The sequence below is a fragment of the Schistocerca gregaria genome, chromosome 5, assembly GCF_023897955.1.
Source record: "Schistocerca gregaria isolate iqSchGreg1 chromosome 5, iqSchGreg1.2, whole genome shotgun sequence".
Lineage (NCBI taxonomy): Eukaryota > Metazoa > Arthropoda > Insecta > Orthoptera > Acrididae > Schistocerca > Schistocerca gregaria.
Window position 1 is genome coordinate 162,019,718 of NC_064924.1, and position 24,963 is coordinate 162,044,680.

Below are 24,963 nucleotides of genomic sequence, written 5' to 3' on the forward strand. Positions count from 1 at the left end.
CAACTGTATGCTGTTCCTCAGCTGCTTCAGTATCACCCCGATGTCTTGTTTCAGCAAGACGGTGCACCACCTCATTGGGGTTTAGACGTCCGTGCCTATCTGGATATGACCTTTCCTGGGTGATGGATTGGTCGTGATGGGCCAACGGTTTGGCCTCCACACTCTCCTGAGCTAACCCCCTTAGACTTCTTTTTATGGGGTTCTGTCAAGGACGAGGTCTACCGAACACGTGTACCAGGTCTTGAAATCCTGCGTCAACGGATAACCACAGTCGTTGAATCGATCCCTCCAGTGATGATGGCTAATGTGTGGACGGAAATTGAATATCGCCTAGATTTGCTATGTGCCACCAAAGGTGCTCATGTGGAAGTTAACTGATGTGTGAAAAAAACTTTGATACTTTGTAGACAATTAGATACCAGTTTCATATTTGTATCTTACTTCTAGCCTGAGCTATCAATTTATGTAATCAGGGAAAGGCTTTCCGGGCATCCTGTACTTCGAGACTCCCAGAAAACTGAAAGCACCAATTCGAAGAGTTCGTCAACGCCTGAATCATCCTCTCTTTCAGCACGGCATTCCCAGACCACATACGAGCGCTACGATGACTGCGCCTTGGGATCACTGTCATCGGTCATTCTCCATAAAGTTCCGACTTTTCACCTGTTTCAAAAAATTAAAGAACCCCTTCGAGAACTTCTCTTTGACCGTGATAAAGCAGTGCAAGCAGAGGTGAGGTTGTGGCTTTGTCAACAAAGTCAAACATCGTACAGTGACGGTGCTAACAAACTGGTCTCTCATTGGGTGAATTATGTTCGTCACCAGGGCGACTACGTTGAGAAATAAGTATGTATGCATGAAGAATAAAGATATAAAATGTCAATGAAGTTTGATTTATTTAAAAAGGTATAAGAGTTTTCACGTAAGAGCGAAGGCGCTACGTTTTAGGACGCCCTCATCTAATAAGCGGAACGTCACCGAATCTGTGCCTTGTGTAGGAAAATTTAAGACTAAAATGAAATTCAATAGGATAGGTGGCGAACTATCTAGCGCCAAAATTTCTCAGCTCAGTGTAAAACCATTGCCGGAAAATATGTTACTACGGTAAAAATTGGGACACAATAATTATTACGCTTAGCGCTAGCACAATAGGTATAATATATAACTCATCATACAGAGCCATAGAGACGATTTACTGAAATGACTGGTACTCGCGTGAGTTGAGAGTCCGAGACAAATCGTTACTCAATTGCCTCATTTCCAGGGGCATCTGTAACATACTCAACACAGGTTATTAGCACCTTTCTCACAAACTCCGCATGTTAGTCATAAAGGCATCTTGCATAGATGTACGGACGTCACAGTTCCTTCATTCTTGATCTTTTGCGAATTTGTCTCTGTAGCCCTGGTCGCTAAGCACACGGCTCCGACGTGTAAGAAATTTTCACCAGCATTTGGTCGGAAAGAGGAAGCATACGTTTCTATCACCAGACGTTGCACCAATATCCTGGATTAAATTCCAAGCCTCTCTACAGTTTCTCATGGAGCGACGGCGGGTGATATTGTTGATGGTGATGCGTCCATCAGCTCTCTTGGATGTTATTCCATAGGAGTAAGCTACGTGCCGGTATCGGGTTTCAACCTCTCTTTTCTGTAATCGTCACACAGCACAAATAGGACGTCAAAGTATACACACTGTGGCGTTTTATTTGGATCGACTCGATGGTGACGGTTGTCCCAGTCTAGTTGACATGGAGCACTGTCCGTCGATAGTGACGACTCCGAAACTAACTGTTAAAAGCAAACTCTTCGCTTGGTACATTAGTTTCAGACATTATCTCCCTTAGACCGATATCAGCGTATCGATGTAGCAGCATGCCGGAATGTGTAAGCAGCCCTCGTTTAAAATTGAAGCACTGGTGTTCGAAGTCTGTCGGTCTTCTTTACTTCGAACCCACAGCGACTGCACCACTCGATTTAGCAACAACTCCATTGATCTGAGACCACATAAGCTTCGCATGTTCGCGACAGGCTGATAACCTTACGCGAACTTGATAACTGTAGTTCTTGAGCCCGATTTGCGAATGAGTGTTCAAACGCAGATAATAGGATACCTTGAATTATATAGTCCATCACTCAAGCCGATGCCACATCATAGTTTTGCGAGGATGTTGATTTATCAATTAATAAAGCATCGTCAAGGCGTCGTTACGGTGTTAATTCAACAACTAATACGACGTAATTCCAGAGATAAAATACCCTTCTGACAATGTACAGAAACCATCGTATTTCGGTGTAAACTTGCTGTTCACTGTTAATAAAATCACTAAATCACCTTTAACTTCTGCGTTCCCTCAAGAAACAGTTAATTTCACAATTACACAGTAATGTTACATTAAATGGCGTAGCCGACACGAAGCATTAAGGTTATATTGGAGTTTATTGAACTTCGTAATTATTTAAACCTGCACTAAAAACACACCGATCTGTCATTCAGAGTCTTGAATCTATTTGCATCAGCGATACTGACATTGATTACAGCTTCCGACAACACGGCGTAACTCAGTTCTTCGTGATTGCGTGTAGCTGTTTCCAAATGTTCAAATGTGTGTCAATTTCTAAGGGACCAAACTGCTGAGGTCATCGGTCCCTGGACTTACACACTACTTAAACTAACTCATGCTAAGAACAAATCTCACACACACACACACACACACACACACACACACACACACACACACACACACACGTGCCCGAAGGAAGACTGGAACCTCTGACGGGAGGGGCCGCGCAGTCAGTGACATGACGTCTCCAACCGCGCAGGTACTCCGCGCGGCATTGCTGCTTCCCACTCAAGGCTAATAATAAAGTTTATGTTGCCGGTTGGTATATTGCTATGTCCTTTGATGTTCGTAAAGGCTTAGTCCCAGCGTTAATCAGGTATCACACGATTTACTTTTCTTTCACGTATCTTTTCTGGCTAAACCGTAAATGTTATTTTACTTCAGTTCGAAATTCTGGCTATTACGTCTAGTCCGATGCTGGATAACTTTTAAAATTTCAGATAGGTTTGAAACAATCTAGTAGCGTTCAATAGGTTTACTACTATTGCAACGTCTACAAGAGAGACAAAATTAACGTCTCCATTGCAGTGTTACATTGTACACTACGGGGCATTAAAATTGCTGCACCAAGAAGAAATGCAGATGATAAACGGGAATTCATTGGACAAATATATTATACTAGGACTGACATATGATTACATTTTCACGCAATTCAGGTGCATAGATCCTGAGAAATCAGGACCCAGAACAAACATCTCTGTCCGCAATAACGGCCTTGATACGCCTGGCCATTGAGTCAAACAGAGCTTGAATGGCGTGTACAGATACAGCTGCCCATGCAGCTTCAACAGGATACCACAGTTCATCAAGAGTATTGACTGGCGTATTGTGACGAGCCAGTTGCTCGGCCACCAATGATCAGACGTTTTCAGTTGGTGAGAGATCTGGAGAATGTGCTGGCCAGGGCAGCTGTCGAACATTTTCTGTATCCAGAAAGGCCCGTACAGGACCGGCAACATGCGGTCGTGCATTAGCCTGCTGAAATGTAGGGTTTTGCAGGGATCGAATGAAGGGTAGAGCCACGGGTCGTAACACATCTGAAATGTAACGTCCACTGTTCAAAGTGCCGTCAATGCGAACAAGAGGTGACCGAGATGTGTAACCAATGGCACCCCATACCATCACGCACGGTGATACGCCAGTATGGCGATGACGAATACACGCTTCCAACGTGCGTTCATCGCGATGTCGCCAAACACGTATGCGACCATCATGATGCTGTAAACACACCCTGGTTTCATCCGAAAAAATGACGTTTTGCCATTCGTGCACCCAGGTTCGTCGTTGAGCACACCATCGCAAGCGCTCCTGTGTGTGATGCAGCGTCAAGGGTAACCGCAGCCATGGTCTCCGAGCTGACAGTACATGCTGCTGCAAATGTCGTCGAACTGTTCGTGCAGATGGTTGTTGTCTTGCAAACGTCCCCATCTGTTGACTCAGGGATCGAGACGTGGCTGCACGATCCGTTACAGCCATGCGGATTAGATGCTCGACTGTTAGTGATACGAGGCCGTTGGGATCCAGCACGGCGTTCCGTATTACCCTCCTGAACCCTCCGATTCCATATACTGCAAACAGTCATTGTAACTCGACCAACGTGAGCAGCAATGCCATGATACGATAAACCGCATTCGCGATAGGCTACAATCCGACCTTAATCAAAGTCTGAAACGTGATGGTACACATTTCTCCTCCTTACAAGAGGCATCACAACAACGTTTCACCAGGCAACGCCGGTCAACTGCTGTTTGTATACGAGAAATCGGTTGGAAACTTTCCTCATGTCAGCACATTGCATGTGTCGCCACAGGCGCCAACCTTGTGTGAAAGCTCTGAAAAGCTAATCATTTGCATGTCATAGCATCTTCTTCCCGTCGGTTAAATTTCGCGTCTGTACTACGTCATCTGCGAGGTGTAGCTATTTTAATGGCCAGTAGTGTAGTTGCAGTGAACTTACAGCTCGATGCTGCTACAACTCTATTCTTGGATAAATGTTCTCTGATGTATTTATGTTCTGGGTTTTAACCTTTGTAAAGAATACATTTTGAACTACTTATTTAAAGTTTCAGGCTTCGAATCATCTGATAGTCTTTCATTTAATCCTTTATTTATAATAAACGTTGTTAGTTACATAGTATTCCTGTTAGTCAAACTTGCAATAATGTTAATTTTGTTGTCAGTAGCTCCTGTCTATGTCAGGATTACTAATTTTTACTATTTTTTACTACTTAAGGTCTTTCATTAGGGGTTCCATATTTGGGGTGTTACAACACATTCACTGCGGTCTCCCATACCCCACAGATACACTTAAGACTCCACTCTCACATATCGCGGTGAGAGGAACTATTGTACGTGGGTTAGGCGACTGAACCCACCTCTGGGGGGATCTTTAGGGGCAAGTTTATAATTTCCATACAGTCAACTACAGGGTTCTGATAAGTCGTGGCTCTGCGCCGGGGTAAGATAGGAGAAAAGAAAAAGAAGAAAAGCTTAAAGCCATATTGACTGTTTCATAAACACGCAAAGGTTTTTCAGAAGACGCTACAAATCACAAATTTTGTTGACATCGTTATATTATTTAATATGGCAACTTGTTTTGAGGCTCAAACCTCGTCTTCTGGCTGTAATTATAATACAAAAAACATTTCACAAAAATACACCTAGATATTAAAACTGTCCTTTGCATCCTTCGCGTGTACTGTGGCCATATCGCGGGGAAAGAGAAACATCACCTAATATGAGGGATTAATTATTTCGTCTGCTGGTTGCTGTTCACATGCGCGGGGAGTTTGGTAAGTCTAGTACAAAAGTAGGAAAAAATTGTTTCGCAAACAATACACCTTATTTCTCGAGATGGTCTCTTCTGAGGGATATGTACCTTGTCCAACGATAAGCAACCTGTTTTGATGCTGTTGGAAAAATAGGTTCTATCAAACTCTGCAGAATACTCGTTGAATAGAACTATAATTTCCTCATATGATAAAAATTTCTTCCCAACAAACCAAAGTTTCAAGTTAGAGAAGCCGGCCCTTGTGACCGATCGGTTCTAGACGCTTCAGTTTGGAACCGCGCTGCTGCTACTGTCGCAGGTAAGAATGATGCCTTGGGCATGGATGTGTGTGATGTCCTTAGGTTAGTTAGGTTTAAGTAGTTCTAAGTCTAGGGGACTGATGGCCTCAGATGTCAAGTCCCATAGTGCTTGAAGCCATTTGAACCAAGATAGAGAACATGAAGAAGTCTGGTGAAATGGGTGGCTGAAGAACCAGTTCATTACCCAAGTTCATGCACTTTGCCCTTGTTGTGTATTCTGATATAGCTGTAACAGAGCTACTAAGGAGACTGCCTACACTACGCTTCTCCGTCCTTTTTTTAGAATACTGCTGCGCAGTGTGGGATCCTTGCCAGATAGGACTGACGGAGTACATCGAAAAAGTTTAAAGAAAGGCAGCACGTTTTGTATTATTGCGAAATATGGGAGAGAATGTCACAGAAATGATACAGGATTTGGGCTGGACAAAATTAAAAGAAAGGCGTTTTTCGTTGCGACGAAATCTTCTAACGAAATTCCAATCACCCACTTTCTCCTCCGAATGCGAAAATATTTTGTTGACACCGACCTACATAGGGAGGAACGATCACCACGATAAAATAAGGGAAATCAGAGCTCGCACGGAAAGATACAGGTGTTCATTCTTTTAGCGCGCTGTACGAGATTGCAATAATAAAGAATTGTGAAGGTGGTTCTATGAACCCTCTCCCAGGCAATTAAATGTGATTTGCGGAGTATCCATGTAGCTGTAGATGTAGATGCGGTGATCATGCCGGACACACACTCTATTACAGAGAAAATCATCAGTGCAACATTAGGATAAGTACACTTAATAGAGAGTATTCCTGAAATTATTTGTAATTAGAATTACCTAAAATTATCACAAGTGGCGTCAGTATAATTAGTTCACGTCGTAGTGACAAAGTAGCGAGGCCAATTAAAAATGATGACTCCGCTACATTAAATGCATTTTATGTTAACTCATTCGATGTGCAGGTAATGACAGTACAAAAAATGTAAGTAGCATTATTTAGATTTAGTGAATTCTGCATCATTTCGATTCACTTTTATTTAAGTTCTGTTTATTACTCACCCAAAGACACGTACACTACCTGGACAGACGTAACCGTGCACCCTTGTGTGAAGCGGAATTGATCACTACATCTCACGAGAGGCGGATTCGCCACAACGGAGGGGTGGAGTACTGTGTTGTAAGTAGAAAGTCACTAACAGCAGAATCGGATGGGTCGTGACAGCGCAGTCGCATCGCACAAATCCATCAGGGGCATTTCAGCCTGTCTATGGCTGGCCGAGTGAACTGTTCTTGACGTTCTTGTGAAGTCAAACGCGAAGGCTCAGCTGTACCAAGACGAGGAGGACCCCATGTGTTTCCGGGGTAACGATAAGACGAAGATGAAGGCTGTGAGACGACGTCAGCCAATAGCCCGCTGACAAGACCGCACCACGACAGGAGCAGTCTCTAGCCGAAGAGAATATAAGCGCCGCTCCTGCCAGCCTCGACCGCGCAGTTATAGACACAGTACTAGACCGGGACTCGCAGCCAGCACAGTACTACGAGAGAACTACGATAGCAGTGACGCGTGATCCGTATCAATTGCTTACATGTACCTTGTATACAGCCAAGGCAGGCCGGAGTGGCCGAGCGGTTCTAGGCGCTTCAGTCAGGAACCGCGCTGCTACTACGGTCACAGGTTCGAATCCTGCCTCGGTCATGGATGTGTGTGATGTTCTTACGTTAGTTCTAGTGGACTGATGACCTCAGAAGTTAAGTCCCATAGTGCTCAGATCCAGTTTTTTGTAACTAGCTATACCAGCGAACTTCGTCTCGCCTCTGAAAATCTTTATGCGTTATAGCTGACTCGACAAACGTTATTTTGCCATATAAATTATTGCTAGTCTATAAGAATAATATGCACTTGTAACGCAATGTATACGTGTAACACAATAGCCGTTGTTGGCGGGAGCTCATGTCACAAACAATTATAATGGCCGGAAACTGTGTAAGGAGTGAGAAAAGGCTTAGGGGAAGTCCGGCAGTACCGACCACTATTAGTTCTACGGTAGATCGGGTGGATTTAACAATTGCAGCCGATACACGGTTCGTCCATGAGCATACAAACATAGCGGCAATTTCGTGTCGGAACGCGTTCGCCAGCATTATGAATAAGGCCAAGCGCACACGCACCGATTTTTATCGTACGTAAAAATATTGTACTGTTAAATTCTTTTAGAAGAACAAAGGAGAGCATAGGGACTTCTTTGTTCCACTAAAAGAATTTGATCGTACGATTTCCGTACGATCAAAATCGATGCGTGTGCTGTAGGCCTAAATGTCGGTTTTTCGAATGACGCGTGGTACCTAGTTAAAGTTACCGGTCTTGTTACATCGACTCAAAGAGGGATAGTCGAATCGTTGCCTTTGGTGCGTTTTCATCAATTACCTATCTATCGAATAGTGAAAGATTGTCACCAGTAAACACCTGGCGCGGATAACTGATCAAATGATAATTGATCACTTATCGCCGGGCACGGTGGTCTCGCGGTTATAGGCCCTCAGTCCGGAACCGCGCGACTGCTACGGTCGCAGGTTCGAATCCTACCTCGGGCATGGATGTGTGTGATGTCCTTAGGTTAGTAAGGGTTTAAGTAGTTCTAAGTTCTAGAGGACTGATGACCACAGATGTTAAGTCCCATAGTGCTCAGAGCCATTTGAACCATTTTTTTATCACTTATCGACCGGGTTTGAAAACTATTAAATTGCTAAAATCACTATTAAAAATTGGGGTTGTTGGTAGGAGGGTGAAAATTTAGGGTATTCTATAATGCCACATCTTAAAAAATAAAAATTCTGTCCAAAAAATAAGAAAAAGTTTTTGGGGTTAGACCATTCTTATCACTTACGGGTATGAAAAATAGGTTACGACCGATTCTCAGACGTACCGAATACACATGTAAAATTTCATCAGAATCGATCGAGCCGTTGATCAAGTGATAATTTATCAGTTATCGTCCAGGGTTTAAAATTATTAAATTACTAAAATCGCTATAAAAATAAGGGTTGGTGGTAGAAGGGTGAAAATTTAGGGTCGTGTGTATTTTCTAATGCCACATCATAAAAAATAAAAACAAAAACTTCTCTCCAAAAAATAAGAAATTTTTTTGTGGTAGGCCATCCTTATCATTTATGGGTATGAAAAATAGATTACGACCGATTTTCAGACCTACCGAACATAAATGTAAAATTTCATCAGAATCGATCCAGCCGTTTCGGAGGAGTATGGCAACCAACACTGTGACCCGAGAATTTTATATATCAGGATAAAAACTATTAACATGATTTGCTTGAACTGTTGTGTAGCATTCCGAGAACGCAGCATCCTGTAGGCACTCTGCCCCATGTATTCACAGACAGGATGCGAAGGACGGTTGAACAAAATCGTATGGGATCAGCGGGAGGAATCAATCGTGAGTTCCAAAATGCGGTTGGCAGTAAATCTGTCTTAATGATTGTACGAGAGGAGTTAAACGAATGGGGTCAAAAGGTCGAGCAGCTCCTCGGAACGCTGTAGACAAAGCTAAGCGACTTTTGGGGTGGTCTAAAGAGGGACACCAGGGGAGATGGGTAATTTGAAGTGATGAATCACGCTGTACACTGTGGCAATCGGATGCAATAGTTTTGAGTTTGGTGAATGCCTGGAGAAAGTTACCTGCTATCAAGTGATCGCTAACATTACGTACGTAGGAGGTATTGTTACAGCAAGAGGATATTTTTCATGATTAGGCTTTTAAAAAAATGGTTCAAATGGCTCTGAGCACTATGCGACTTAACTTCTGAGGTCATCAGTCGCCTATAACTTAGAACTAATTAAACCTAACTAAACTAAGGACATCACACACATCCATGCCCGAGGCAGGATTCGAACCTGCGACCTTAGCGGTCGTGCGGTTTTAGACTGTAGCGCCTAGGACCGCACGGCTATACCGGCCGGCATTAAGCTTCTAAGAAATCGATAAACTTGGCAGGATATTTACATTTTTTACAGTATTGTGTACTACTTATAGCAGAGGAACAGTTCGGAGATGATGATCGATTGTATCAGCACAACAATGCAACCTTTCATGAAGCAGCATCTTTGATGCAACGGTTTGTGGAGATAGCGTTCCTAAATTCGACTGGCCTGTCCATAGTCCCGACGTTAACCTAAAGAAACACCTTTGGGATGTCGACAGGCCCCAGTGTACGGTAACACACTACCTTCTCTGGTTTCGGCTCTAAAGGAAGAATTGGCTGCCATTCCGAGACAGACATTCAGACACTTTTTGAAAGTGGCCCCAGCAGGTGTCAAGCTATCATCATTAAAGCAAAGAGCAGACATAGATCACTAATACGTGACCAGGTATATTTGATCGTGTAGTGTGTGCAGTATGCATGAAACACAATTTCAAAAAAGTGGTAAAAACTATATCAAAATGAGATTTTCACTGTGGCTCTGAGCACTATGGGACACAACTGCTGTGGTCATCAGTCCCCTAGAACTTAGAACTACTTAAACCTATCTAACCTCAGGACAGCACACACATCCATGCCCGAGGCAGGATTCGAACCTGCGACCATAGCAGTCGCACGGTTCCGGACTGCACGCCTAGAACCGCGAGACCACCGCGGCCGGCAGATTTTCACTATGCAGCGGAGTGTGCGCTAATATGAAACTTCCTGGCAGATTAAAACTGTGTGCCGAACCGAGACGCGAACTCGGGAACTTTGCCTTTCGCGGGCAAGTGCTCTACCGTCTGAGCCACCCAACCACGACTCACGCCCCGTCTTCACAGCTTTACCTCTGCCAGTACCTCGTCTCCTACCTTCCAAACTTTACAGAAGCTCTCCTGCGAACCTTGCAGCACTAGCACTCTTGAAATTAAAACCTGTTTTAATCTGCCAGGAAGTTTCATATCAGCGCACACTCCGCTGCAGAGTGAAAATCTCATTCTGGAAACATACCCCAGGCTGTAGCTAAGCCACGTCTACGCAATATCGTTTCTTTCAGGAGTGCTAGTTCTGCAAGGTTCGCAGGAGAGCTTCTGTAAAGTTTGGAAGGTAGGAGACGAGATACTGACAGAAGTGGAGCTGTGAGGACGCGAGTCGTGCTTGGGTAGCTCAGACGGTAGAGCACTTGCCCGCAAAAGGCAAAGGTCTCGAGTTCGAGCCTCGGCACACAGTTTGAATCTGCCAGGAAGTTTCAAAACTACATCTCTTGCATATTCTATACATAACATTCATTTCAGTAACACAAACCAGTAATATTAAGTTTGTGCCCAGTAACTTGCAAAATTGGTTCCAGCACTGATTTTATACTGAAGTTGTTTTACGCAAACATAGAATAATTTCCGTATTTTACATTTTATTCACGGTTAGTGCCTTTACCTAAAAGATGGCTGATTGTAAATGAATGCTTTTTTGGTAGAGAATAGCTTGTAACATTGACACTTACGGATAGCACAAAATTTGCTTCCACGCCGACACTTTGTTTGCGACTGGAATATCTGTATTTTAGTCCTTGTGACTGCATTTCATTTTATATTTTATTTGGTTGATGAAAACGTAGCATAATTTCCATATTTAACTTTGTATTCTGAATAGCTTCGTTCGTATGTTACCTAGGTTTAAAATACTTAAACAAGTAATACTATGTGATACTGTCGCTGTCAACAAATTTTTTTCAACATTTCGAGGCATAGACGCATTTTAGGCATTGGAGTCGAAACGAGATATTGTATAGAATCCGCTAAGGGAAAGCGGTGCAGATGTAAGACACCTCTATCATCACTAGAATTGGCGATAATGGTGAGGAGAGGGTGACATAATAAAATAATGTTATTCATGTACCTTTGTCGGAAACTGAAAACGTTATTGTTTTAGATTAACATTACAATGAATTAGTAATGTGCCAAATTTAAAGCGCATTACCGGATGTTAACACCTCATATTATCGCAGCTGACTGTTTTTTTAAGGAATCGAGAGTTTGTTTATGAGTTTGTAAAGTTTTATTATGTATGTGTGAGTGTCTCTGTTAAATTGTTGTAGTCTTTGTCGTCTGATGCACGTGAAAAGCAGATTCCAGTCAAGACAAAAAATGGCTCTGAGCACTATGGGACTCAACTGCTGTGGTCATCAGTCCCCTAGAACTAAGAACTACTTAAACCTAACTAACCTAAGGACATCACACACATCCATGCCCGAGGCAGGATTCGAACCTGCGACCGTAGCAGTCGCACGGTTCCGGACTGCGCGCCTAGAACCGCGAGACCACCGCGGCCGGCCCAGTCAAGACAGTGTGGTCACTGCGCACAGCCCACTGCAGAGTCGCGGCATGAGGCAAAGATAAAAGCTAGGAGTAGCTGGCCTGTACAAGATCACGCCAGGGGCTGCTAAGAAGGAACACCTGTTGTTAAAGAGAGACTTAGCGTGATATGTTCGTTCGCCGTAAATAGTTCTTGGTTTGTCCCTTAAGAATTTTAATTTGTCTCTCGAAAGTGAATCTCAAGAGATAGTTTCAAGAATCAGTCTCGACGAGCTAGCTGCATTGAGAGAGTCCCATTAAGTTAGTCTGTTATGGGGTTTAAACTCCGGAGAATTCAAAGCATCTCTTAAGTTGCTAGGTAGATACTCTAAAAATATTATCGTTTTGATGGAGAAATTAGTTGTTTCGTCGATTTGGTTGAGTTTAAGTTCGCCGTGTGGAGAGAAAAGCACAATATAGATTTGTGGCGAAACGTAGAATTTTGTGGGTACTAGCAGTTGAGGCTACGATTAATTGAAGTCCGAGACAGGTTTCTCCTGTTTGTTAATTTTGTGCAGGCGCAGTAGTTGAACGTTGGGATGCTTGATAGCCAAACGTTTATAGGCGAACCGTAACTCATTTCGTTGGGTTCTGGAAGAGGAGAGACTTTATCACCTGAAGTAACTATGTGATTTTGGAAGGGGGATTATAGTACGCGCTCAGGAATAGTGTTGAGTTGGTGTATTGTGGTTGTGGAATAGAAAGAAAGCAGTTAAGGATAGTGCTCTCGCGAGGAGAGCGGAAGTCCTAAGTTGTTAAAAATGTAGTACTGACAACTACGCAGTTAAAAATGTAATATTGACAACCAGTGAGAAGCTGCTGGAGATTTGCAAGATTTAGTAGCTTTTCTCAAGCTCCGTAAGCGACAAAGCAAGAACCGTTTTTTCGAGAACAAGCTAACTCTCTCTTATCATAACAACAATTACGCTTACAGGGTATCTCTAGAGAGATTTCCAAAATGTATTACAATAAACGACGCTCACGCTGAAGCCACAAAATACACCCTAACACAAAATCGCAAAGATACTATTCCTCAGTGCCTGCTTTCTATAAACGACTGCTGTGTGATTATGTATTTAAATATCAGTGGGCTCGCACAAAGTCATCCCCTGAAGTGGTTAAGATTTGTGAACCCATTAGAAGAACACATAGTTTAAAAGTGGCGGTTGACTCTCAAGATTTTTGTTTTTTATTATTACCTTTCCGCTTAGTGAGGTTCTGTCTACTTAAGCAGCACTCGTAACGAAATATGCTGATCTGTACCTGTACAAGAAATAGTAACAGACAATAAAAACAGAGCATTTCAGTTTTAAACTTTATAACGAGTCCCCGGTTAACATTGATCCCCGAATTATTACTGGAAATATATTTGAAAGCAAAGTTCTGTATAAAGGCAGACGATTAATTTGCCTATATAGCAGAGTATTAAAGAGAAGACACAGACATGTAAGGAAAAAGGTTGGTATTTTGTCGAAGTAAAGTTCAAAGATGTTAACCCTCAAAGGAACTGAAATAAGAATTTATATATATTATTTGCAACGAAAGGAAAGATGTCAATGTTTTAAGCAAAGGGAAAGATACTTCAAAGGGAATGATAGTTTACGCATTATAAAAGATAATTGCTTTAAAAAAAAGAAATTTCATTTATTTCAGATGGGATGAGATTTTGAGAAAGAGTTAAGACGTTATAATTTGATTTAACCAATAATCTTATTGTAAGGAGAAACTACGTATAGACGTTATCATTGACCAGCAACGACTGATAAGCAAAGATTATATTATGTCTTTGGAAGTTGAACGTATACTTAATTTTACGTAGAAGTACTTAACGTCTACATTAATTGGATGAGTTTGGCTAATACTTTGAAGCTTTGGTAGGAAAAGCATTTAAGTGGAATCAGTGGGTCAGACAGCCCCTATTTTTTAATTTTATACGTTGGTAGCATATTTTGGTTACACCATTGCTTAGCGAAGGGCGTCGTCGTATTTTCAATTCATGCACTGAAGACACTTTAGTCTGTTGCTGCAAGTGTTAAAGTGGAATATCTGATTTCTATCCAACGTATACTCTTGGGCAAAGTATTTTTCATTGCGTTGGATATTAGCTTTGGTGGCAGTTAAGACTACGAACCTAGTGATCTATGAGTCAGACGTGTTATTAAGATCAGTATTAACATATCCCGGTAGCTACAACTAGCCCCATTATACCACGAAATTGCCCGCCCCGATAGTTGAGTAGTCAGCGAAACGGACTGTCATGCCAAGGAGCCCGTCTTCGATTCCCGGCTGGGTCTGACATTTTCTCCGCTCAGGGACTGGGTATGATCCTCATCATTATCTCATTCCCATCAACAAGCAACCCGCCGAAGAGGCGTCACCTAAGACTTGCGCGAAGCGTCCAGTCTACCCGACGGGAGGCAATAGCCACACGACATTTCATTTCATTTCACCACGAAAATAGTAACTGTGGCAATCCTTCAGTACATAGCGTCGTTGTAGTGATAGGTAGTGTGTTCTGTACTGAGGGAAAAATTAACATCCAAGATTACGACCCATCGTTGTGTCTGAATAGACGATCGATTCTAAATACGAGGGTTGCATATTAATAGTGGCAACTATTTATTCACAACCGATACAACAGAGTTACATGTTTGCACCTGTTACTGTTCTTCAAAGTAGTCACCAGCGTTGCGTAGAACCCGTTGCCAGCGATGTGGAAGGCGTAGTATACCGTTGGCAGAGCCTGTTCTGTTGATGGTGCGAATGGAGCGGTCTGCTGTCGGATCTCTGGAAAAGTCTGAAGCGAATACCACGAAGCGGTTCTTCATCTTCGGAGTCAAATCAAAGTCAACAGGATATAAGTCGTATTACTGTTCGTTTTTGGAGCTTCACCTGCGACCATTGAAAGGTGGCTACACTGAGTCCCAGCGCCAGAAATTGCGCCAAAGAGTATTATTCAGCCGCCTCCACTGGCAGTGCTTGTTGAGAAGTTGCGGAGAGTAGTCGTAGTTCTGAGGTAGGCGTGGTCTGTGCTTGTTGAGGCGTCAATAGAGTACTAGTTGTTCTGTTGGGCAAGACACCATATGTTATTCGATTGGGCATGTTGTAATGATCAGAGTGTTTTTTTCGTCAATATACAGGGTGTTTCAAAAATGACCGGTATATTTGAAACGGCAATAAAAACTAAACGAGCAGCGATAGAAATACACCGTTTGTTGCAATATGCTTGGGACAACAGTACATTTTCAGGCAGACAAACTTTCGAAATTACAGTAGTTACAATTGTCAACAACAGATGGCGCTGCGGTCTGGGAAACTCTATAGTACGATATTTTCCACATATCCACCATGCGTAGCAATAATATGGCGTAGTCTCTGAATTAAATTACCCGAAACCTTTGACAACGTGTCTGGCGGAATGGCTTCACATGCAGATGAGATGTACTGCTTCAGCTGTTCAATTGTTTCTGGATTCTGGCGGTACACCTGGTCTTTCAAGTGTCCCCACAGAAAGAAGTCACAGGGGTTCATGTCTGGCGAATAGGGAGGCCAATCCACGCCGCCTCCTGTATGTTTCGTATAGCCCAAAGCAATCACACGATCATCGAAATATTCATTCAGGAAATTAAAGACGTCGGCCGTGCGATGTGGCCGGGCACCATCTTGCATAAACCACGTGGTGTTTGCAGTGTCGTCTAAGGCAGTTTGCACTGCCACAAATTCACGAAGAATGTCCAGATAGCGTGATGCAGTAATCGTTTCGGATCTGAAAAATGGGCCAATGATTCCTTTGAAAGAAATGGCGGCCCAGACCAGTACTTTTTGAAGATGCAGGGACGATGGGACTGCAACATGGGGCTTTTCGGTTCCCCATATGCGCCAGTTCTGTTTATTGACGAAGCCGTCCAGGTAAAAATAAGATTCGTCAGTAAACCAAATGCTGCCCACATGCATATCGCCGTCATCAATCCTGTGCACTATATCGTTAGCGAATGTCTCTCGTGCAGCAATGGTAGCGGCGCTGAGGGGTTGCCGCGTTTGAAGTTTGTATGGATAGAGGTGTAAACTCTGGCGCATGAGACGATACGTGGACATTGGCGTCATTTGGACCGCAGATGCAACACGGCGAACGGAAACCCGAGGCCGCTGTTGGATCACCTGCTGCACTAGCTGCGCGTTGCCCTCTGTGGTTGCCGTACGCGGTCGCCCTACCTTTCCAGCACGTTCATCCATCACGTTCCCAGTCCGTTGAAATTTTTCAAACAGATCGTTTATTGTATCGCTTTTCGGTCCTTTGGTTACATTAAACCTCCGTTGAAAACTTCGTCTTGTTGCAACAACACTGTGTTCTAGGCGGTGGAATTCCAACACCAGAAAAATCCTCTGTTCTAAGGAATAAACCATGTTCTCCACAACACACTTGCACGTTGTGAACAGCATACGCTTACAGCAGAAAGACGATGTACAGAATGGCGCACCCACAGACTGCATTGTCTTCAATATCTTTCACATCACTTGCAGCGCCATCTGTTGTTGAAAATTGTAACTACTGTAATTTCGAAAGTTTGTCCGCCTGAAAATGTACTGTTGTCCCAATCATGTTGCAACAAACGGTGTATTTCTATCGCTGCTCGTTTAGTTTTTATTGCCGTTTCAAATATACCGGTCATTTTTTAAACACCCTGTATATGAAGGTAACGAATTTTTATTATTTTTATTTATTTCAAACTTCCTAACTAACAATGCCTCTTGCTCACAGGTTCAGTCAACAAAGCATCTGGCTTGTGGTCATGTATTAGAGTGTAATTCTGGTTTCCATGTGCAATCATAGTATTTCTGGTTTTTTTAAATTATTTCATTGTAAATGGCGTTTAAGCATCTTATCGTATTGAGGAAGAACCATGCCAGATGTGTATGTTGAATCACACTTCCACACACAGAACAGTTACACTTATACTTTGTTGTTTCGTAGCTTTTATAGTTGCTGGGGACTTAATTAAATAATTGTATTAACGAAAATTTCCTTTCATTCTTTGTTGTTATTCTGTGCAGTAAGATTGCGTACTAATATTATTCAGGGCCAACCGGTTACGAGACTACGTAAACGGACAAACAGCGACAAAAATTAAAATTATTAGCATTCTGTATTAATTAAGCCCCCATGCACCATCTTTGCGAAAGAAGCGGCGACACTTTCTACGCAACCCACCCATCATTTTGCACGACATTGCTTAAGTCCTTGTGATTTTGATTTGATACCGATGATGTAGGAACCACTTCGTGGCATTCGCTTCAGATCTCTTCCAGAGACACGACAGGCAATAGACCGCTCCATTCGCACTATCAACAGAACAGGATCTGCTAACACTATACTACGCCTTCCACATCGCTGGCAACGGGTTCTATACAACGCTGGTGATTATTGTGAAGGACAGTAATAGATGCAAACATGTAACTCTTTTGTATTGGTTGTGAATAAATAGTAGCCACTATTTAAGTTCCAACTCGCGTACACAGATTACGGCGTTGATCTTAGGCTCTGTCTTGTCTGCACAGTTAAGTTACGTATTCTAAGATGCAGCCTCAACTGTTTGGCATTGCTTTCTCTCCTACGTGTCGCAGCGTTGCTAGCGTCTGATCATACTGTATTATTTCTATGGGTGTCTGGTCTCAAGGGTGGAGCTGTAGAATACTCTATATACACTTTAAAAAAAAGTATATTAACTAAATTTTTCTTAACGCTGCTGACAGATTTCATTCCCTTTGCTAATACACTGAAGCGCCAAAGAACTGGTATAGGCGTGCCTATTCAAATACAGAGATATGTCAATAGGCAGAATAAGGCGCTGCGGTCGGCAACGCCTATATAAGACAACAAGTGTCTGGCGCAGTTGTTAGAACTGTTACGGCCGCTACAACTACAAGTCATCAAGGTTTAAGTAGTCTCAACGTGGTGTTACAGTCGGCGCACGAGCGATAGGACACAGCATCCGAGGTAGCGATTTTACCGTACGACCATTTCAGGAATGTACCGTGAATATTGAGAAACAGGTAAAGCATCAAATCTCCGACATCGCTGCGGCCGAAAAAAAAAAAAGATCTTGCAACATCGGGACCAACGACGACTGAAGTGAATTGTTCAACGTGACGGAAGTGCAAATCTTCCGCAAATTGCTGCGGATTTCACTGCTGGTTTCAGCGTTCGAATCATTCAACGAAACATCATCGATATGGGCTTTCGGAGCCTAAGGCTCACTCGTGTACCTTTGATGACTTCACTACACAAATCTTTACGCCTCGCCTGGGCCCTTCAACAGCGACACTGAACTGTTTCCTGATCGGACGAGTCTCGTTTAAAAGCGTATCGAACGGATGGTCTTGTACGGGTATGGAGACAACCTCAGGAATTCATGGATCCTGTATGTCAGCAGGGGACTGTTCAAACTGGTGGAGGTTCTGTAATGGTGTGAGGCGTGTGCTGGTGGAGTGATATGGGACCCCTGGTACGTCTAGATACGGCTCCGTCAGCTAACACTTAAGTAAGCATCTTGTATGATGACCTGCATTCATTCATGTCCATTGTGCATTCAGACGGACTTTGGCAATTCCAGCAGGACAATGTGACACCGCACACTTCCAGAATTGCTAGAGTGGCTCGAGGAACACTCTTCTGAATATAAACACTTCCGCTGGCGACGAAGCTCCCCAAACGTGTACATTATTGAGCATATCTGGGATGTCTTGCAACGTGCTGTTCTGAAGACATCTCCATCCACTCATACTTTAATGGTTTTATGGACGTCCCCCGGGATTCATGGCGTCAGTTAACTCCAGAACTACTTCAGACATTAGTCGAGTCCATGCCACATCGTGTTGTGGCAGGTGTGCCAGATTCTTTGGCTCTTCAGTTTATAAAACTCTGATAAGCGAGTAAACTAATAAAATAGAAATCAAAATGATTCATAGACCTACATAAAATTGGATCTTCACACCTTCCAGGATTTCAACGGGACACTGTCTGCAATATTGCTCTTCCTTGTAAAGCACAGTGGTGTTGAAATCAGTGGCCATTCACCACTTCCTCTTTTTTTTTTCCACACGATTGTAACAACTGGTCTTAACTCGCTGAGTGTCTGTGGGACACTGTGATAGGGTGATCGTAAAGTCCTGGCTTATCTGCAATGTGTGTGTGTGTGTGTGTGTGTGTGTGTGTGTGTGTGTGTGTCTTGTGTGCTGATATTGTGCCTCACAAACCTGCGAATCTAGAAGGATAATTACAAGGAGCAATTCGAGAAGGTGGAGCTATGTATTCGCTGAGTGAATGCCTTCTATAGGGATAAGGATATTACGCGACAGCAGGTGAGCTCCTGCAGCTGCCTAGAAGAGCTCCCGTCGGCGTAGCAGCAGGTGCGCACGGCTACGCACTGATATCATAAATCGTCATGAAAATGAAGCCATCGCCAGGAGACTGTATAAGCTGCCGGAGCGCTGCTTGAGATAATTTACAGACGGCGAGCCGTCTGAGGCAGTCCTGCTGAGCTTCCACTTCATAATACACCGATCGTCCAGGATTGGTAATAAAAACTAGAACCGGAATCTGCCTCGCGTCAGACTTCCCTCTCCGCCCCCGCCGCTTTTCCCATCCCGAGTACCACCTCCTGTTCTCCGCCCCCATACGACTTCCCATAGCCTCTCGTGGCTAGCAGAGTGACTTCCCGCTGTTGGATGAAGAGCAGAGAGAGAGAGTTACCGATCACACGCGGCCCAAAAAATCGTCCCGATTTCAGCAATCGAAGGGTTCACACGCGCGTCGCATTCGGCGGTAAATCTGAGGCTTTACGGGCGATCGGTCGTGGGTGAGATCTCTGCACATCCGGCGCTGCGGGGATCTTTTAGTGCGGCCGCGCTATGAATCTTTTAATTTAAACGCGAGCGCGCCCGCTCATTACAGCGCCTTTACGACCGTCCGGTCCTGCCCGCCAAAACGGCCGCCGTTTTACGAGCAAATGTCCGTCTCGTTGTTTTCCTCTTTTTCTTTATTCTCCTCCCCCACCCCTCCTCCTCTACTCTCCCACCCGCCCTTCCTCCTGCGCCGACGGAATCATCGTCTCCCCGCTCATGACGCCGTATAGGGTCACCGGAGGTCGCCGTAACTTTTCACACTTTATTACGCGCGCTTCCAAATAACGCAGTGGCCCGAGTCATTACGGGTGCCGCGTCCCCGATAACGCCCTGCGAGTATAAAAACAATTCCGTCCCCTCCCCCCACTCGGTTTCCCGCCAGAAAACATCTGCGCCTCGGGGTCCCCAATTACATTCGCATTCCTCCGGTCGGCCGTCATGCGCTCCGCTCCGTGGAGGAATGCTCCGAGACGTTCGATGGACTTTTAAATTAAATGGCTTTCCCGTGTACTGGGCAGCGAGTGAATGCACCGCCGTCCCGACGGATAAATTCACGACCTTACGTTTAACCCTGCAGCTGAAAGGAGCCAAGACACTTCCAGAAATTTACGAGTATTACCTTAAGTCCCCTCCTCTAACAAATCTAAGCGCAATAATGCTATGGAACTGTGCGAGTCACACCATCTCCCCTGAAGCTCATCTAGCAGGTACAGTTGTTCCTGTTCACAGAACAGACCCTTGTCACCAACGGCAGTTCTCCCTCACTACGCAAAGAGCATCCGCCAGTTGTTAAGAGCAACAGGATTTTGCAGTCAGTTACCATGAAGCAAACAGTTAAACTCAAAAATGGAGTACAACCAAAAACTAGCAGAGTAAAGAACATTAGGAAGAACCCTTACTAGGTAAACGTACAAAAAAATGGCTCTGAGCACTATCTACATCCACACTCCGCAAGCCACCTGACGGTGTGTGGCGGAGGGTACCTTGAGTATCTATCGGTTCTCCCTTCTATTCCAGTCTCATATTGTTCGTGGAAAGAAGGATTGTCGGTATGTCTCTGTGTGAGTTCTAATCTCTCTGATTTTATCCTCATGGTCTCTTAGCGAGATATACTGCTTATATACTGCTTGACTCCTCGGTGAAGGTATGTTCTTGAAACTTCAACAAAAGCCCGTACCGAGCCACTGAGCATCTCTCCTGCAGAGTCTTCCATTGAAGTTTATCTGTGATCTCCGTAACACTTTCGCGATTACTAAATCATCCTGTAACGAAGAGCGCTGCTCTCCGTTCGATCTCTCTCTCTTCTATCAACCCTATCTGGTACGGATCCCACACTGCTCAGCAGTATTCAAGCAGTGGGCGAACAAGTGTACTGTAACCTACTTCCTTTGTTTTCGGATTGCATTTCCTTAGGATTCCTCCAATGAATCTCAGTCTGGCATCTGCTTTACCGACGATCGACTTTATATGATCATTACATTTTAAATCACTCCTAATGCGTACTCCCAGATAATTTATGGAATTAACAACTTCCAGTTGCTGACCTACTATATTGTAGCTAAATGATAAGGGATCTTTCTTTCTATGTATTCGCATCACATTACACTTGTCTACATTGAGATTCAGTTGCCATTCCCTGCACCATGCGTCAATTCGCTGCAGATCCTCCTGCATTTCAGTACAATTTTCCATTGTTACAACCTCTCGATATACCACAGCATCATCCGCAAAAAGCCTCAGTAAACTCCCGATGTCGTCCTCAAGGTCATTTGTGTATATTGTGAATAGCAACAGTCCTATGACACTCCCCTGCGACACACCTGAAATCATTCTTACTTCGGAAGATTTCTCTCCATTGGGAATGACATGCTGTTCTCTCGGAACTCTTCAATCCAATCACACAATTGGTCTGATAGTCCATATGCTCTTACTTTGTTCATTAAACGACTGTGGGGAACTGTATCGAACGCCTTGTGGAAGTCAAGAAACACGGCATCTACCTGGGAACCCGTGTCTATGGCCCTCTGAGTCTCGTGGACGAATAACGCGAGATGAGTTTCACACGATCGTCTTTTTCGAAACCCATGCTGATTCCTACAGAATAGATTTCTAGTCTCCAGAAAAGTCATTATACTCGAAGATAATACGTGTTCCATAATTCTACAACTATGGGACAACTATGGGACATAACATCTGAAGTCATCAGTCCCTAGAACTTAGAACTATTTAACCCTAACTAACCTAAGGACATTACACGCATCTAAGCCCGAGTCAGGATTCGAACCTGCGACTGTAACGGTCGCGCAGTTCCAGACTGAAGCCCCTTGAACCGCTCGGCCACAGCGGCCGGAGGTAAACGTACAGCTTCCTGGGTTATGAAAGAGAAGCTCTATTTGCAAACATTGTTTTATTTGCATCTGCACCCAAATGTACACTGCACAACCCAGCTTACAGTGTATGGCAGGGGGTTCTTTATACACCACCATTACTTCTTACCTTTCCTGTTCCAGTCACGAATGGCCTGCGGGAAGAACAATTGTTTGTAAGCCTCCGAGCGAGCTCGAATCTAATTTTACCTCAACGGCCTTTCTAGTGAGATATACGTATAAAGAACTAACACACTGTCAGATGAGAAAAAGGAAGCAGCATGAAGGAATTATCAGAATGAGAAATAAATCGGTGGACGTCATGTACGTGTACAGACAAATGATTTCAGTTTCAGAAAAACTAGATTATTTGTTCAACAGAAAGAGCTTCACAAAAAAGTCAATAACTCGTTAGTCCACTTCTGGCCCTTATGTATCTAGATACTCGGCTTGGCATTGATTGAAAGAGTTGTTGCATGTCTTGCTGAGGAATATGGTTGCGGTTGGCAGGAGAGCCAACACCGTGTTACTAAAGGAGGCCGAAATGCACGCGTTTTAGCTCACGCAGGCTGGCGTGAGGTCTGGAACATGACAAGGGAATTAGAATTGAGAAAAACGGACGTAGCTGGTGGAATACTTAACTTTAATCCATTAATTATATACGTCGCTCTTGACGTTACATATTTCACAATACCAATAGTACTGATAATGGCGCCTTGCTAGGTCGTAGCAAATAACGTAGCTGAAGGCTATGCTGACTATCGTCTCGGCAAATGAGAGCGTATTTTGTCAGTGAACCATCGCTAGCAAAGTCGTCTGTACAACTCGGGCGAGTGCTAGGAAGTCTCTCTAGACCTGCCGTGTGGCGGCGCTCGGTCTGCAATCACTGACAATGGCGACACGCGGGTCCGACGTATACTACCGGACCGCGGCCGATTTAAAGGCTACCACCTAGCAAGTGTGGTGTCTGCCGTGACAGCACAAATGTCATAGCTAAATTCTGTCCAATTGGTGCGTTGGATCGTCAGAATCCTGAGCTAGTTGGAGGGTTCTGCCCATATTACTCATCTGGGGAGAGATCCGGCGACCATGATGGCTAAGATACAGTGTGACAAGCGCGAAGACAGGCACTAGAAACTCTCACTGTGTGCAGGCGAGCATTATCTTGCTGAAATGTAAGCACAGAACGGCTTGCCACAAGGGTGTAGAATATCATCGACGTCCTGCTTTTCTATAATGGTGCTGCGGGTGACAAACAAAAGGGCCTGCTATTAAGAGAAATGGCACTTGTAGTTGTCGGGCAGTATGGCAGGCGGCAGTGAGGTTGGTATTCCACTGCTGGTCAGAGCTTCTCCAGACAAGTCTATGGCCTAGAATGTCATTGACTGGAATAGAATTGTCTTCCGTGATGAGTCCTGCACACAATTGTGCCCTGATGATAGCGAGATAATGCCCGCCCGCACACTGCGAGAGTTTCTACTGCTTACCATATGGTATCTTGGCCAGCAAGGTCGCTGCATCTCTCCTCAGTTAAGAAAGTTTGTAGCATTACGGGCTGGGCCCTCCGAACAGCTCTGAATATTTACTATCTAATTTACTATCTAACGCACCAAGTGGACAGAATTTGGCAGAAGGCGCTCCGACAATTATATCAGTCAATCCCAAGCCGAAAACTGTTTGGATAAGGGTCAGAGGTGGATCAACGCGATATTGACTTGCTCAATTTGTTAACCTTTATCTATTCAATAAATCATCCAGCTTTTTCGGAAATTGTCATCACTTGTTTGTCTGTGTCTGTAGATCATATCTACCGATTTGTGTTCTCTTTAGGATACTTCCATTGTAGTGGTTCCTTCTTCTTCTTCTTCTTCTTCTTATTCTGCTTCTTCTTCCTCTTTTTTGTGTCTTAGAGTGTATGTTGGTTATCTCTTCTACTAACATATTCTTTCGGAATTTTAACACCAAACCCTACCGTGATGCATAAGGTATCTCGTGAGCATTTCCGTGACACTTTCGCGCATACTAAATGAAACCCGCAACGAAAAGTGCTGCTCTTGTTCGGATCTTCCGTATTTCCTCTATCAACCCTGGCTGTTATGAACCCACGCTGACGAGAAGCCACTTCCTTTGTGGGTGGACTCCTTCCAGCGTTCAAATGGTTCAAATGGCTCTGAGCACTATGGGACTTAACATCTATGGTCATCAGTCCCCTAGAACTTAGAACTACTTAAACCTAACTAACCTAAGGACAACACACAACACCCAGCCATCACGAGGCAGAGAAAATCCCTGACCCCGCCGGGAATCGAACGCGGGAACCCGGGCGCGGCCTTCCAACGTATCTCAGTGTAGCATCTGCCTTACTTGCTCCTCTTTAAATCGCTCCGTAAGCACAAACTTAGATATTTAATGTTTTTGAATGCTTCCAGTAACTGTTTAACACTAGTGTGCAAAAGTTAAGGATGAAAATAACTTCCGCATGATGTGGCACTACGAAGTAACATACACTCCTGGAAATTGAAATAAGAACACCGTGAATTCATTGTCCCAGGAAGGGAAAACTTTATTGACACATTCCTGGGGTCAGATACATCACATGATCACACTGACAGAACCACAGGCACATAGACACAGGCAACAGAGCATGCACAATGTCGGCATT